This window comes from Erinaceus europaeus, chromosome 2 (assembly GCF_950295315.1).
Source record: "Erinaceus europaeus chromosome 2, mEriEur2.1, whole genome shotgun sequence".
NCBI lineage: Eukaryota > Metazoa > Chordata > Mammalia > Eulipotyphla > Erinaceidae > Erinaceus > Erinaceus europaeus.
In genome coordinates this window covers 199,628,708-199,644,930 of record NC_080163.1, presented here as the reverse complement: position 1 = coordinate 199,644,930, position 16,223 = coordinate 199,628,708, and positions in this window count along the sequence as shown.

Sequence of the window (16,223 nt, the reverse complement as noted above, 5' to 3'; positions counted from 1 at the left end):
GCAAGGACCGGTGTAAGGATCCCGGTTCGAGCCCCCGGCTCCCCACCTGCAGGGGGGTCACTTCACAAGCAGTGAAGCAGGTCTGCAGGTGTCTATCTTTCTCTCCCCCTCTCTGTCTTCCCCTTCTCTCTCCATTTCTCTCTGTCCTATCCAACAATGACAACATCAACATCAATAACAACAGTAATAACTACAACAATAAAACCACAAGGGCAACAAAAGGGAATAAAGAAAAATCTTAAAAATACATTTTGGGTGGGGATATAGCATAATGGTTATGCAAAGAGACTTTCATGCCTGAGGCTCTCAAGTCCCAAGTTCAACCCTCCACACCGCCATAAGCCAGAGCTGAGCAGTGCTCTGGTTAAAAAAAAAAAAAAAAAATATATATATATATATATATTTATAAAATGGAAATATTGACAAGACTATAGAGTAAGAAGGGTACATTTCCACACAGTGCCCACCCCCAGTGCTCAAATCCCCTCCCTTGAGAGCTTCCCTATTCTTTAACCCTCTGGGAGGATGGACCCAGGATCATTATGGGGTGCAGAAGGTGGGAGGCCTGGCTTCTGTAATTGCTTCTCTGCTGAATATGGGCGTTAGGAAGTCGATCCATATTCCCAGCCTGTTTCTCTCTTTCCTGAGTGGGGCAGGGACCTGGGGAAATGGGGCTCCAAGACGTGGTAGGGTCTGCTCAAGGCAGTTGGATTGGCATCATGGTATCATCTGGAAGCTGGTGGCTGAAAAAGAGGTAAGATATAAAGCAGAACAGATTGTTGACTAATCATGAACCTAAAGGCAGCAATGTTGCAGGTGCAGATTTGGGGTCTCCGTCTTGGAAAAAGCTAGCAGGTCTGTTTTAGGTACATTCCAGAGGGCCCATGACTGTACTAGTTTTTGCCTGAGGCTGACATCTGATATGCAGGTGGACCCAGGTCTGAGGAGATGGTATCAAAGCTGGAAATAAAAAATATTTTTTATAGTGGATCAAGGTTGTTTTGGGGGAGCAGAAGGTAGGAATTCTGGCTTCCATGATTGCTTCTCCACTGAGCATGGGCGTTGACAGGTCGATCCATACCCCTAGTCTGTTTCTGTCTTTCCCTAGTGGACCAGAGCTCTGAAGGTGTGAAGGTCCAGGACACATAGGTGAGGTTGTCTGCCCAGAGAAGTCAGGATGGAGTCATAGTAGCATCTGTAATTTGGTGTCTGGAAGGTGACATGACCTAAGTTGAGACAAAATGGTTAATGAACAGGAACCATAAAGTAGGATTAGAACAGATAAGCTTATGGATTTTAGGGTAGAAGAAATCCCTTTTAAGGCATGTCCCTGGGGGCATACAACTAGGGTAGTTTTGCTTGAGTTTAGTAGCTAGCCTGAGGTTGGATAAGAATATTGTCTGGGGGAGTTGGGCAGTAGCGCAGCGGGTTAAGCGCACGTGGCGCAAAGCGTAAGGACCGCAGTAAGGATCCTGGTTCGAGCCCCCAGCTCCCCACCTGCAGGGGAGTCACTTCACAGGCGGTGAAGTCGGTCTGAAGGTGTCTATCTTTCTCTCCCTCTCTGTTTTCCTCTCCTCTCTCCATTTCTCTCTGTCCTATCAAACAATGACATCAACAACAACAATAAAAACAATAAGGGCAACAAAAGGGAAAATAAATAAATATAATTAAAAGAAAAAAATATTGTCTGAATGAATGGTGTCAGATAAAGGGGCTAGAAAGTTGGATTAGGGCAGGGAGTAGCTCCTGTTCTTGAAAAAATATTTCTCTGGCTAAAATTAACTATTTACCTCCATCCACCTGCTTCAGGGCCCATATATATATATATATATATATATATATATATATATATATATATATATATTTATATATAGCACCTGAGCCTGTGTAATCTCTAAGTCCCTGTTGGTCTGAGATCCCAGCTTATGATTACAGCTGGGAACATTGCAAGCTGCACTTATTTCAGGACCGGTCTCTTTGAGGGGCAGGGCAGGATCCTGCCTTCGGAGACTGGGGCTATCCCTACCATCACTGCTTTATAGTGAGGACAAGGTCCTGGGAGGTTTGCCCATTTTTTTCCTGTAGTCCTGCCTTCTCTTCCTTTCCAAGTCACCCCCATTACTTTTGAGTGTTTTTCCCCCACCCCCTTCTCTCTAGGGTCCTGATGGAATTGGTGTTCAGGGTCTTCTGTTCATCTTCCTCTAACATTTCTCCCCCTTTGAGAGTATGGACCAAAATTCTTTATAGATTGCAGAAGGTGAAAGGTCTTTAAACCTTTTACCATGTGTCTTCTGGTATTGGGCTCAGTCAGATAGCCTGTTATTTTATTATTTTTATTTATTTATTTATTTATTTTACCAGTGTACTGCTCAGCTCTGGGGGATTGAACCTGGGACCCTGGAGCTTCAGGCATGAGAATTCCTTTGTTATTTATTTATTTATTTATTTATTTTGCCTCTAGGGTTATTGCTGGGGCTTGGTGCCTGCACTGTGAATCCACTGCTCCTAGAGGCCATATTTCCCCATTTTGTTGCCCTTGTTGCCATTGATGTTGTTGGATGGGACAGAGAGAAATCAAGAGAGGAGGGGAGACAGAGAGGGTGGGGAGCCTGGGGCTCGAACTGGCATCTTTGCACAGGTCCTTCCACTTTGTGCCACAGGTGCTTAACCCTCTGTGCTAAGTGCCCAATCCCCGAGAGTCCTTTTGCATAACCATTATGCTATCTACTCCCAGGTTATCCATGATTCTCAGTGTGTCTCCTGTGCTTTACTGCTCAGGGCACCTGCAAGCCTGGGGATGCACCTTGTCTGTTGTATTCATCAAACTTTCTGTCCTGGATACAGCCTTTATAAGTGGTCTCCTGGTGGTACCACAGGGACCTCAGCATACACAGAGTCTGACAAATACCCACCCTCTAAGTAGGTGTGAAATTCTTCCCACCTTCAACTGGATGGTAACATATCATGAGAGATGAGTATCTGGCTTTATAATCCTAAAATAAAGGCTTAATAGCCATTCCTGAAAGTAAAGATTTGATTATAGAGATTAGAAGAATAGAAATTGGGTTTTATAGCAATCGAGTAACTATTAAGCATACTTCAAACACCTTGAAAGAATCCTTAAGATATCAAGGTTTTAAAACAAGATTGAGTTATGGGCTAAGGATTTCCTCCCCAGGAAAAAAAAAATCTTACTAACTTAATTAGGCAACTTTTAAAAATTGTCAGTACAACTGTTTAAACATTATCTCTCAGGGTTCTAAGAGAACAAATTACAAGGGAAAATTAGTGCTGTGGGCTAAGAAGAAATGAAGGTGTTTCTCAGCAGTTGTGTTTGGATTATATTCAAAATGCTTTTCTAATCACTCCACGGTTTTAAAAAAGGTGGATGGGTGATTAGTGACCTTTCACGAAAACTTGCCAAGAGGTTAGATTTTGTTAGGAAACATGAAGTGAAATTTTCACAGTATGGTTTTTTACTGCCTTTATTCTGAGAACTTCTCCCGTGTCAGTGAGGAGACTAGATAAGCAGTTACCAGAATGAGAATTTGAAAGGGATTGTCTGTAGGCTCACAGGGCATCTCCACACAGGCCAGTGGTCCCAGCTGTAGGAAGAGGTCAGGAATTCATGAAAAAAGTCTAATCCAGCTGGGCACATGCAGCTTCCAACAGACAACTGGGCAAACGGTTCAGTGGGATAGTCTGGAGGCTCAGAACTCAGAGGTCATTAGTGACCAAGCTGAGACCAGTGGCTTGTCCTCTCCCCTAAAGCCTCCTTACCCTTTACCAGGGTCCTGTGTTCTTCTAGACGCTCTGATTTTGTCGTCCCTTCTTTACCCACCACCCTGCTTCATTGGGTATATAATACAGTTGTTACAAAATAGGTACAACTTCTCATCTCCCCATGACAGGTGTCCACAAGACACTCTTTTTTTTTTAAACTTTAAAAAAAAATTATTTTATTTATTTATTCCCTTTGTTGCCCTTGTTGTTTTATTGTTATAGTAGTTATTATTGTTGTTGTCATTGTTGGATAGGACAGAGAGAAATGGAGAGAGGAGGGGAAGACAGAGAGGAGGAGAGAGAAAGATAGACACCTGCAGACCTGCTTCACCGCCTGTGAAGCGATTCCCCTGCAGGTGGGGAGCCAGGGCTCGAACTGGGATTCTTATGCCGGTCCTTGTGCTTTGTGCCACCTGTACTTAACCCACTGCTCTACAGCCCGACTCCCCCGAAAGACACTCTTATCGCCCAGCATACATACAGGCCCTTTTCCACCATCATGTTCCAGGACCCTAGGTGCCCTCCATCCCATCCCTATTCCTCTTTTCCCAGAGTCCTTTGCTTTGATGTAACACATCCCATCCAGTCCACGTTTTACCTGTGTTTTTTCCTTACTGTGCTGGCTTCTTAATTTCCACCTGTGAGTGAGACCATCTGGTATCTGCCTTCTCTTTGTAGCTTATCCCATTAAGTGTTGTTTTCAAGTTCTGTCCATTGTCTTCTCTTTCTCCTCCTCTTCCTCCTCCTTCTTCTTCTTCTCTCTCTCTCTCTCTCTCATCACCAGCATTATTGCTGGGGCTTGGTGCTGGCGCTACTAATCCATCATTCCCGGCAGCCATTTTTTTCTTTATTTGACAGGACAGAGGGAAATCAGGAGGGAATAGGTGATAGAGAGGGAGAGAGAGAGAGAGTCTTTTGCAGCCCTGCTTCACTGCTCATGAGTCTTCCCTCCTGCAGGTAGGGAACAGGGGCTCAAACCTGGGGGTCTTTCCTCCTGGTACCTTGTGTGCTCAACCTGGTGAGACACTGCCCACCCTTTTGTCTTTTCTTCCAACTGCAGATATTTCCATGCCGTTTCCGATCTTGGGAACCAACAACTCTATCATGGTGCAAACTGTAGGAGGATCTGCTCTGCTGTGCCCTTCTCACTGGCATCTCTTTAGTTCTGATGCTTTGATTGGTGGCAGAATCTCATGAGCTTAAAGGTCTGTCAGTGTTTCCACGTACCCAGTTGCTGTTTGATCGTTGTGACAAGCTGTTCATATTGCTCACCCCTGAAACATGGCATAGGTGCAGGTAACCACAGGTGCAGTCTTTTCCCCACTGGAAATAGCCGGCGACTTCCAATTTATGTGGAGAAATGACAGTGGACATGGGGCCCATGAACCTGACCTTTGACCCAACTTGCAGATGACCGGTTGGTTTTGACCCTACATCCCCACCGCCCTCTACAGGGTCAGTGAGTATTAGGGGTCAGGGGTCACAGGCAGCTTAGGGCCTGGGAGAAAACATCCCGAAACACTTTAATTTCTTTTTTCTGCTCAGCTTGTCTGAGGCAGAGCAGAGCTTCAGTGCCAGAAGCTTCTGTGATCAGAAAATGAGACCCAGTCTGTTGTGAAAACAGGGGAGATCAAAATGGTTTCAAGATATGGAATGGAGAGATGGTAAACTGAGAACTCACGGGACAGGCCTGGGCGGATGCAGAGGACAGGAGCTTCTCAGGTCTGTGCTGCCTCCTCACTCCAGCTTTTGTGTCCTTCCCTCCCTTCCCCATCCCTGTTGGTGTGCTTCTGGATTCTGCTTGTGAAGCCTTCTGTTTTTTATCATCACATTGGGTTCGCTTGTGTTGCTTGCTATGTGTTCTGTTTGCACATCCACTGTTGGCTGGGCACCCCTCTGCCTCCGGGATATTGGTTTGGGACATTTGATTTAGTCCTCACTGGTTCCCGCTTCTCTCTTCTCCCCGCCCCCTATATACGTATTTCTTTGGTCCCTGACTCTTCCGCAGGAGGAGACGGATGCAGGACAGAATTGTGTTGTGATTAGTTTGTTGGACTGCATCCCCGCTCGTGAATAAAGATTGAACTGCGTTCTCAGCTCAGCCATGAGTCCCTGGTCATCTCTCTCTCCCGCCTGCGATGCCAGCCAGGCAAAAACGACAAATCCCCATGTTGTTTCTGTGTTCCTGTGGATGTCATGTCTGTCTGACACAGGCACACAGGAGTTTCTTTATGGGGGTGGAGGATTGTGAAAAGCTGTTTGCTCAATCCCAGCACACAGCCAACACTCTTGGCAATTGAGGATACGACAAAAGTTCCTTAAGGGTGATTTTTGCTTCTTGAAAACGAAGCTGTCCTTTCCTTGTCCCATCTTCCAACTCCAGTAAGAGAGAAAGATCACATATTCAACCATGCTTCTTCAAGTAGGAGACATTCCAGACCCCCAGGGCTACCCAGAGAAATGTTCAAGCAGTAAGAGACTGGCTTGGTGCATGTATCTTCAGGACACTTTCAAGACATCTAAAATATTGCTCAGAGTTGGAAGTGGCAGGGACCCAGAACTAGCTCATTAGAGAGAGTACACACCTTGCCAAGTGTGCAGCCCACGCTCGAGCCTTGGTGCATTCGGAAGGTGGAGGTTGTCCCCCCTTTTCTCTGTCCTCTGTCTCTCTGAATAATAATAGTAATAATAATAATAATAATAATAATAATGCCTGAGAGCAGTGAAGTAGCACATGTTTGAGATTCCAGTTCCACCCAGAAGAGAAGAAAGAGGGAGGGAAGGAGGAGGAGAGGAGGAAGAGGAGGAGAGAGGAGGAAGAGGAGGAGAACTGATAAGGAAAAACAGAGAAAACAGTCATACAACATATAAACTAGATGTTGGAAAGAATGTAAATTGTGAAATTAAGACCAGGCTTGAACTCTGCACTGAGAACACGGCTACTTAGATATATTTGAAATGCTGCAGTGCATAGCAATGATAAAAGTAGAAGTTGACAGCTATTTAAAAACGTCTTAGGACCCATGGCATGGCACAGTGGATAAGGCATGGGACTCTCAATCAAGCACGAGGCCCTTTGTTCAGTCACTTGACCCCAAGTGCAGGATGGTGTTTTGGCTTTCTCTCTTCTCCCTCTTGTTAATAAACAAATCTTAAAAAAAATACTCTAAGGATGATTGTAAACATGTGACCAATAAAAAATAGAACAGGTGTAGAATAAAGATTTTTATTTAAGTCTTTTGTTTGTTTTTTGGTTTGTCACCGGGGTTATTGCTAGGACTCCATCACCAGTTCCTGGTGGCCATTTTTCTCCTTCCTTCCTCTTTTTTCTCTTCTCCTCTCCTCCCTTGTAAAGGACAATTAGAGGGACCAGGCGGTGGTGCACCTGGTTAAGCACACACATTACAGTGTGCAAGGAACCAGGTTCAAATCCCTGGCCCTCACCTGCAGGGGGGAAAGCTTCATGAGTGGTGAATCAGGGCAGCAGGTGTCTCTCTCTCTATCTCTATTCCCCCTTCCCCTCTCAATTTCTCCCTGTCTCTATCCAATAATAGAAGTACAATTAGATAAGAAAGGGAGAAGAAGAAGGAGATTAGAGAGAGGAGAGACACCTGCAACACTGCTCCACTGATTATGAAGCTTCTGTACTGCAGGTAGGGACTGGGGGCTTACCAGGACTTGTCCTGGTCCTCATGATGAATGTACTTTACCAGGTATACCACCACCCAGATCTTTATCTTAGTTTTAAAGTAATCTGGGATAGCTTTTAGGGAGCATGGGATACTTACATAGGTACTTTAAGAGTCCAAAAAGTAATAGTATGAATTCAGTGTTTTATTTCAGTTTTTTTCTTCATTTCTTTTGTAGTATGAATTACTTAAATACTTAAAAACAGCAATGCATGTTCTTGTTCACCAACAAAATGACACCCTCCAAATAACTAAAGTTGTTGCTGTAGACAAGAACTAGAAATGTCCACACAGCAACTTTCTGAAGACACCTGAAAGCTTTCAAAAGAAATCTCTCCTCCCCCTTAAAGACTGCAAACATTTCTGGAAGATCAGTTAAAATTAATTATCACTCGTCTAAAAGTCCACATGTAAGAAAAGTCATTTGGGGGGTCGGGCGGTGGCGCAGTGGGTTAAGCGCATGTGGCGCAAAGCGCAGGGACCGGCGTAAGGATCCCGGTTCGAGCCCCCGGCTCCCCACCTGCAGGGGAGTTGCTTCATAGGCGGTGAGGCAGGTCTGCAGGTGTCTATCTTTCTCTCCCCTTCTCTGTCTTCCCCTCCTCTCTCCATTTCTCTCTGTCCTATCCTACAACGAATTGCGTCAACAAGGGCAATAATAATGGCCACAAAGAAGCTACAACAAGGGCAACAAAAGGGGGAAAAAAAATGGCCTCCAGGAGCAGTGGATTCATGGTGCAGGCACCGAGCCCAGCAATAACCCTGGAGGAGGAAAAAAAAAAAAAAGAAAAGTCATTTGTTGGATTAGTAAAATTTCTTTTACTGATTTAATTAATCGGTAGCTAGATGTCCACTTACTGTATTGTTCTAAAACAAACACTTTAAAAATGTCAATTGGGTATATGTCTGTGTTTTACACTCCACCTATCCCCTCTTTAGAAAGGCATAATTAAGATTCCATCACGGTGGTAAATGGAGATTATCTGTATGCAATCTGCCCATTTCCCCTGCTACTTCCTGCCTTTCATGCCTTTGAGAGAGCCATTTCTTTAGATTTCATTTCATGTCTGTGTTGGTGAGTGTTTTCTAGGTCAGTGTGTTCTGGCTTTGCCCCAGGGGCTCCCCAGTTAAATGCCACTTTGTAGGGAGACTTTCTCTGGTCCCTGAGATGTTCTTGAAAGTGTTTAAAGCCTTCAAACTTCAAAGGTAAGCTTTCTGATGCAAGTGAATTGAGCTACAGCAAACCAAATTTAGTTGCTCAAGCAATGTTGGCAATTTATAGATGTGCTTGTCTTTGATTTACTTACCTTTCCAGGATGATGGTGGGGTCATACATTTGCTGTCTGGTCGTAATTCGTCAGCTAGAACCATCCCAACGGTTGCCCTCAGAGTAGACTCTGGCTTCTCTGTTCAGTTCACAGAAAAAAAAATGGCACTGAATATGAGGTACCATCTTGCAGCTGATGCCAAGTACTTCTGCTCAGTGTTTCTGCATTACTAATCGGGTGTGCACTTAGATAATGATAGCTTCTTTTCTTTTCTTTTTTTTAAATATTTATTTATTTATTCCCTTTTGTTGCTCTTGTTGTTTTATTGTTGTAGTTATTATTGTTGTCATCATTTTTGGAGAGGACAGAGAGAAGTGGAGAGAGGAGGGGAAGACAGAGAGGGGGAAAGATAGACAGACACCTGCAGACCTGTTTCACCGCTTGTGAATTGACTCCCCTGCAGGTGGGGAGCCAGGGGCTCAAACCGGAATCCTTACTCTGGTCCTTACACTTTGTGCCACCTGCACTTAACCTGCTGCGCTACTGCCTGACTCCCCAATAGCTTATTTTCATGTCACACAACTCAAAGACAGCTATTCATATGTTCGGAAAATTTACATAATTTTGTTTTGGATATGTAAAGTCTCTCTCAAGATACTCCCCACTGGTGCTAATGGTGGATGTTGATTCCATGAGGAATTTGGTATGATTTTCAGCTATTCAATGTTAAGGAGGTTTTCTGTGAATTTGACTTCAGAGAATTTACTGGGACCAACTATAAAGAAAGACAAGGCCTTGCAGGTGAGAGGCAGCAAGCTATAAAGCAGGACAGAACGTTTAATAAACAGGAACCAAAGAATAAGAATACAGTAAATGAGAGTAGGGATCCTGGATGGAAAAGCTAAAATGTCTATTTTAGGTATGATCCTAGGAGCAATCTTTGCTTGAGCTCTGAGCTAACATGGAGATGGGCTAGAAATACTGTCTGGGAGGATGGTGTCAGAGAACTTGAACTTGAAAATAGAACTTGAAAGCTAGGTTATGGCAGAGAGTGGCTCCTGAATTTGGGGGAAAAATATATATATTCACCTATTTACCACATTGATCTGACCCGGGGCCCATGTATATTCATAGTTAGCACAGGAGCCTGTGTAATCTCTGAGTCCTTGTTAGTCTGCACTCACAGTCCAGGGTCACAGCAGGGAATATTCTAGGACTCATTCAGGGCCAGTCTTCTTTGAGTGGCAGAGTGGGCTCTCTTCAGAGAGTGGGGCAGTCCTTACCACTGCTAGTTCATAGTGAGGCGAAAGTCTTGAAAAAGCCCACAAAAGGGTTTATGATGTTCCTGATGAAGGTGACCAGTGATGGTAATGAGAGGGATCTGTCAGAGGTCTAGGCCCACTGTCCCTGTGGAGGTATCCAAGGGTTCTCTGACTAGGACCCCAGGTGATGAGGTGTCCTGGTTGAGCTTGATATATTGTTTTCATTTCTTTGGGTCTCTTTCTGTTTCTTTGAAGAGTGATTTATACTTTTTAGTGTATAAGGCTCCTATTTCCTTTGCTAAGTTTTCTCCTGATACTTGAGTTTTTTTTATTAGTGATTTAATGATGATCAACAAGATTGTAAAATAACAGGGATACAATTCCATACAATTCCCACCACCAGAGTTCTTTTAAAAAATGTTTTATTTGACAAAACAGAGAAATTGAGGGGGGAGGCAGTTAGAGTGGGGAAGAGAAAGACAAACATCTGCAGATCTGCTTCACTGCTAGTGAAGTGTCCCCCCATGCAGGTGGGGACTGGGGACTTCAACCTTGTAAACGGTAATGTGTGTGTTTGCTCAGCTGGGCGTGCCTGGACCCCTAGCCCTGCTGTCTTACAGTTAAAATAATGACAATCATAGCTGTAGTAAAAGGTTGCAGAAGACTAAGTGAGGCTTGTGGACTGAACTTCATCAATTCTGATATTAAAATCATTCAGCTTTCCTGTAAAGTGCATGGGCTTCTTTTGGCAGTAGTGCTATTAAACTCTGCCATGGTCAGGTGGCCAACTTCTCTCTCTCTTTAAAATTCTTCTTATTATTTTCTTTTTATTTATAAAAAGGAAACATTGACAAAACCATAGGATAAGAGGGGTGCAACTCCACACAATTCCCACCCCTGTACTAGAACTCTGTATCCCGTCCCCTCCCCTGATAGCTTTCCTATTCTTTAACCCCCTGGGAGTATGGACCAAGGGTCATTATGGCATGAAGAAGGTTGAAGGTCTGGCTTCTGTAATTGCTTCCCCACTGAACATGGGCATTGACAGATCGATCCATACTCCCAGCCTGCCTCTCTCTTTCCCTAGTGGGGCAGGGCTCTGGGGAAGCAGAGCTCCAGGACACATTGGTGGGGTTGTCTGTCTAGGGAAGTCTGGTTGGCATCATGCTAGCATCTGGAACTTGGTGGTTGACAAGAGAGTTAACATACAAAGCCAAACAAATTGTTGGCCAATCATGGACCTAAGGGTTGGAATAGTGCAGATGAAGAGTTGGGGGGTCCTCCATTTTGTATATAGCTAGTAGGCATATTTTAGTTAAATTCCAAAGGGCCTATGGCTATACTAGTTTTTTTTTTTTCTTTTTCTTTTTGCCCCTGAGCCTGAAATCTGATATGCCAGTGGATCCAGTTATTGTCTGGGGAGATAATGTCATGGCTAGAAAGGGGACAGAAAGCTGGATCAGGGAAGAGAATAGCGCCCTGGGGAAGAGGTATCAATGTTGTTGATTGTAAGCCCCATCGGTTTGATTTGGTCTGGGGCCCATATTTAGCTAGGAGCCTATGTGACCTCCACATCCCTGTAGATCTGAGTTCACTTTCTGTGGTCATGAGGTCACATTCCAAGCTGCCCCAATATCGACCCATCTTCCTCAGGTGTAACATAGAGTATGTTGTCCAGCCTGCCTTCGGAGGATGGAACATTCTCTACCATTGTCGATCCAAGTTGAGGGCAAGGTCCTATGGGGGCCCACAAAGGGGTCTATTTTGTTGTTCCTGATAGAAACACCCGGTAACAATGGAGAGAGGGATTTATTCGAGGTCTAGGCCCATCATGTCTGTTTGAGAATCTCAGAACTCCCCGATTAGGGCCCTAGCCAGCTTCTTTTGGGAGGTGTGATGACAGAGATTTTTCTGGGCTTTTGCTTGTTTTCGGTCTGTCTGTCTTGGAGCCTTGGAGCTCCAGCCTTTATCCAGGTGGGCGTGGAGTGCGGATACTCCCAGAAACACCCATTCTCCTCACGGCAGGACTCTGGACACCCAGCTCTCTGCAAGGTGTAGGGAGAGAGCGCCGTGGTCCCCCGTTTTCAGACTGGCAGCCTGCAGATAAGTGGGGTCCTAACTTGGATCAGAGGCATAGAGTGAGAAGAAGGATGGCAGCAGGACTAGCCCGCATGCCTTCTGATTCCTGGATTCCCTCCAGTACGCAGGTCAGGCAAGTTCTTTCATTTCCCCCAAACGGTACCCTGCACCGAGGCCCATCTCAGGCCGAGACACTAATCCAGCCCCGAGGTGGAATCCTTCCTCCGCAGCACCTTGCTTTGATGTGTAGCTGATAGGGAACCGAATGCCAACATATGTTTGTACAAATATATCGCAAATGAAAGCAGCTTCCTGCTAATTGCTACACTGTGAGCCTCGTGTGGAGTTGGATGGATGCCGCAGGAATTAGAATCTGAGAAAATTATATACATATATTTCCAAATTAGCAAAAATGGGTTAACTTCTTTGAGGCTGAAGCTGGAAGACTCTCAAGAATTATACTGTCTTCTCCCATCTTTGGCAATAATGTTTTTTTATTTAAGGAATTCAAGTCCGACATTTGTTAGAAGAGATGAGAAACATTTTGTTCCGACTCTCAAAATGAGGAAGGAAGTTCAATGTTTGCTTAATGTTTCAAAAATGATCATAAAAATATTATTTAAAAGGTCTCTGGACAAAACCTAGAGACTGATGCAGACCAGAGACCCCCCAGTTTAATCTCTTTGAAGGACAGGGAGAGAGATTGCTCTGCTTATCACAGAAATATGGAGATTGGGAGCTGGATTCAAATTCAAATTATTTCCAGGCTTCTGCTGACTTAGCAGAATGAGAAGGTGGGTCAGTCTGGGTCCCCAAGGTTGAGATATTTGATTTTTATATCCCTTAAAATTATGGTGGTTGTATTATTTTACTGCATATTTCAGATCGAAGCATTTTCCAGCTTGAATTATATGAATATATTTCTTATGTTAATGTCATTCTTTTTTAGAGGTCATTTTTTTACGTGGGGGGTGAGGGTTAATGGTTTACAGAGCCCCCATTGTCACACGGGCAGAATTTTTCATCTCCCTCTGACAGCTGTCTGCAGAACACTCTCACCCACAACATTTTACACCATCCTGCACCAGGATCCAAGGCTTTCTTCAGCCCCTCCTTCCCAGAGTCCTTTGCTTTGATGCAATACTCCACGCCCAATCCACATTCCACTTTCTGTTCTTCCTCTCTTTGCCTATTTCCCAAGTCCCACATATAAGTGAGGTCATTTGGTATTGGTCCTTCTCTTTTTGGCTTCTCTCACTTAGCATGATGTCTTCAAGTTTCATCCAAGATGATGCAAAGGAGATGGCTTCATCATTTTTAACAGCTGAGCAGTATTCCATTGTGTCTTCACGCCACAATTATTATTTTTTTGACTTAATTTTTGTTTAATATTACAGAATTAAATGTCAACAGGGGTTTGAATCCACCATCATTCTCACCACCAGAGTTCTGAATCTTTACTCACCCCACTGCAATCCACCACAGTTCCCATCATCTCTACAACTATCTGTCCACATTTACTCATAGTTGCCCCTTCTTTTTCTGATTCAGTCCTCTCTTCCCCTTTAAGCCACACATGACATCATAGCTACCTCCATATGTCTCTCTCCATTTCCCTCTGTCTCTCTGGGTGCTGATGAAGCTGGAGTTCAGAATCCTCTTATCTTCTTCCTATCATCCCCCCCCTCCCACTGGGAGTATGGATCAAGGTTGGGGGGGGAGCAGAAGGTAAGTGTTTTGGTTTCTGTAACTGCTTCTCTGCTGAACATGGGCGTTGACAGGTCGATCCATACCCCCAGCCTTTTCTGTCTCTCCGTAGTGGACCAGAGCTCTGGAGGTGCAAGGGTCCAGGACACATTGGTGAGGTTGTCTGCCCAGAGAAGTCAGGATGGAGTCATGGTAGCATCTGTAACTTGGTGTCTGGAAGATGGCATGACCTAAATTGAGACAAAATGGTTAATGAACAGGAACCATAAAGTAGGATCAGAGCAGATGAGATTAAGGATTTCAGGGTAAAAGAAAGCTAGGAGAACCATTTTAGGCATGTTCCTGGGGGCATACAACTATGGGAGTTTTGCTTGAGTTTGGTAGCTAGCCTGAGGTTAAATAAGAATGTCTGAGAGAATGGTGTCAGAGTTGAGAAGAGGGCTAGAAAGTTGGATTAGGGCAGGGAGTAACTCCCATTCTTGTAAAAAAAAAAAAAAAAAACCCTATGCCTAAAACTATTTACCTCCACCCATCTGCTCTAGGGCCTATATTTATATTTATATTTATATTTATATTTATATTTATATTTAGCACCAGAGCCTGTGTTGCCTCTAGGTCCCTATTGGTCTGAGTTTATGGCTCATGGTCACATCTGAGGAACATTGCAGGCTGCACTCATTTCAGGACTAGTCTTTTTCAAGTGGCAGGGCAGGATACCCTCAGCCTCCCTTTGGAGACTGGGGCTATCCCTGCCATCATTGTTTTATGGTAAAGCCAAGGTCCTGGGAGGGCCCACAAGATGCTGTTTTTTTTTTTTTTTTTGATGGTGTTTCTTATGGAAGTGACCAGTGCACACCACATTTATTTTAGTCACTTGTCTGTCGTCAGACATCTGAGTTGCTTACAAGTTTTGCCTATAACAACTGTGCTGCTATGAACATAGGAGTGTACGGATCTCCTCTGATAGGTGCTTTTGGGCAAATCCCCAGGAGAGATATTGCTGGGTCATGAGAAATCTCCAGACTGTTTTCCACATGAATTGGACCAATAGTTTTGTTCTTCTAAAAGTTGATTTCATAAGCTAGCAAATGGTATTTCCTTTATTGGTAGACACAGAATTTTGTTGATCAGCTTCTGAATGTTTTAAATTCTAAGTAGGGAAAAATACTGTAAGATACTGATTCCTTCTTTCTTTCTTTTTTTTTTAATATGAGTTTTTTGCATTCTGTGGATCTCTGGAAAATGTTGGAAACTGAGCTGAGAGTCAGAAACACATACTAGATGAGAGGAAGCTTAACTTTATTATAAACTGATTTTTGTTGGTCACATTGTTCAAAATGGAAGAAGAGATAGGATGCTGGATCATTGTGTTTATGTGGAAAGAGCTTATGATGCAGTCAGGCTAAGCTTAGATGTAGATATTTATTTTTATTTATTTACTTTTTTTTTTTTTTTTTTTTTTACCAGAGCACTGCTCAGCTCTGGCTTGTGGTGGTGTGGACGATTGAACCTGGGACTTGAGAGCCTCACACATGAAATTCTCTTTGCATAACCATTATGCTATACCCCCACCAAGATGTAGACATTTGTAAAAGAGCTACAGATAGATAGACCAGACCGCTGCTCAGCTCTGGCTTGTGGTAATGCCAGGGATTGAACCTGGGAACTCTGGGTATTTAAGCACATATATCCTATGCCGTAACAGGCTGAAGCCAACCTGGTTTGATTTTTTTACATTTGGCTTAGTTGTAGGGTTGATGTCTAAATAGAAAATGCAGAAAAACAAAAGTAGTTCTATTATTATTTTTTTATATGTATTCGATTTAGATTAGCTTTCTCCTGTCAATCAGCTAATTAACCAGTGAAATAATTTACAAAAACGATCACTGTTTAACTTCTTTTTTTTTTTTTTTTTTCCTCCAGGGTTATTGCTGGGGCTCGGTGCCTGCACCATGAATCCATGGCTCCTGGAGGTCATTTTTCTCCCCCCCCCTTTTTTTTCTCTCCTCCAGGGTTATTGCTGGGCTCGGTGCCTGCACCATGAATCCACCGCTCCTGGAGGCCATTTTTTCCCCCTTTTTGTTGCCCTAGTTGTTGCAGCCTCTTGCGGTTATTATTGCCATTGTTGACGTTGCTTTGTTGTTGGATAGGACAGAGAGAAATGGAGAGAGGAGGGGAAGACAGAGAGGGGGAGAGAAAGATAGACACCTGTAGACCTGCTTCACCGCCCGTGAAGCGACTCCCCTGCAGGTGGGGAGCCGGGGGCTCGAACCGGGATCCTTACGCCGGTCCCTGTGCTTTGCGCCACGTGTGCTTAACCCACTGCGCCACCGACCGACCCCCTTTTCTCCCCTTTTGTTGCCCTTGTTGTTGTAGCCTTGTTGTGGTTATTATTGCCATTGTCGATGTTGTTCATTGTTGGATAGGACAGAGAGAAA